Source organism: Otolemur garnettii, unplaced genomic scaffold (genome assembly GCF_000181295.1).
Source record: "Otolemur garnettii isolate 467f Iridium unplaced genomic scaffold, OtoGar3 scaffold00040, whole genome shotgun sequence".
Lineage (NCBI taxonomy): Eukaryota > Metazoa > Chordata > Mammalia > Primates > Galagidae > Otolemur > Otolemur garnettii.
In genome coordinates this window covers 2687423-2688901 of record NW_003852435.1, presented here as the reverse complement: position 1 = coordinate 2688901, position 1479 = coordinate 2687423, and the positions used below count along the sequence as shown (strand labels likewise).

Sequence of the window (1479 nt, the reverse complement as noted above, 5' to 3'; positions counted from 1 at the left end):
TAAAAATATCGAGAAACCCTGCTAAGGAGGCCCTTACGTGGAAAAGGAGAGACTCTGAAGACAAGCTCCAGCTATTTCAAAATTGGTTCTGGACAAAGTCCAATTTGTGTGGTTCGGCGGGAAGTCCAAGTGCTTTTTTTTTGGCCAATGTATATTCTTAGACATAAGTGTCAAAAGATATGATTAAAGAGAAATAGTAAGAGCAAACATCTCTAGAACTTTTGAAATAATGATCTCCTTGCCTCTTCTCATTAGTTTTAAACCATCACCACCACAAAGAAGGAAAGACTCCATTTATCTGCAGTCTGATGGCTGGTAATTGGCATTTTTCTCTAGTTTTACTAATTTTAAGCCTTCAGGAAGAAAAAATGGCTCATACTTGACTTGAGTTGATAATCTCCAAGTTTATTAATTTAATACGGTTAACATCCAACTACCAGAATAGGGTGTTCTGTCAAAACCCTCATCCCATGAACACCTTTAATACATTCTTACTGGGCAAACTGCATGTAGTAAGCATTCAAACCATTTATTAAAATAATAAGTGCATTCAAATTAGTGGACTATGATAAATTGGCACAAAATAGTCTTAGGTCATGTTTCCTTTGGATAAAAGTAACAATAATTATTTAAGAAGTGAAGGCACAATTTATTTGACCCAGAACTTCCATTACTGGATGTTTATTTTCTAGTATGTGTATGCAAAGATAAATGTAGAAAAATATTTTGTAGTAATTTGGCACAATGAGGGTTGCTCTTCTCGCTTGGGCGTTTTTCCAAGGGCCTGAGACCTTCATCTCCACCTCTCTTCAGGGCAGGCTAGATGGCCTGTAGGGCCAAAAGATGAAGCACACTGTAAATGTCTTTTAGTAAAGGTTAAAAATATTAAGGTTAAAAATATTCTACACAGAATATTAACAGAAATATGTTTGTGTTCAAAGAGAAAATATGTTATTAATGCACATATATAATGTATATAATAATATGTGTCACAGTTATATGTGACAGTAGAATTATATAACATACATACATATTTATCATGCTGTCATATACAACATGCATATACAAATATGAAAATATCTCCACTTGTGCTCGCTTCGGCAGCACATACACTAAAATTGGAATGATACAGAGAAGTTTAGCATGGCTCCTGTGCAAGGATGAAAAAGAAAATATCTCCATAGTACATAGATTGTAAAATGCAAGCACAGAGCAGTATGCTATATGATACATAATTGTCAGTACTAGAAACCATTCCAATATCTGTCCACCAAGAGAATGAGTAAATAAATTGTTTTCAATTTTTCACAATGGAATACCATATAGCAAAGAGAATGAGTGAACTGTAGCTACACACAATTGGCTTAAAACTAAAATATGTGATGTCCCACAAAAAACAAATTAGACACTAGGAATATTTTTAATAAAATTTAAGAACAAGAAAAGCTAAATTAAAGAATTAATTTTTCATACAAAGGA

The 1479-nt window shown here is 33.3% G+C and overlaps 1 non-coding gene across 1 annotated transcript; it reads left to right on the top strand.

The window, feature by feature from the left end:
- The first annotated feature begins 1088 nt into the window (after nt 1–1088).
- Nucleotides 1089–1195, top strand: LOC111725428. Its single transcript, XR_002773494.1, has one exon. It is a non-coding gene; the product is annotated as a U6 spliceosomal RNA (small nuclear RNA).
- The last annotated feature ends 284 nt before the right edge of the window (nt 1196–1479 follow it).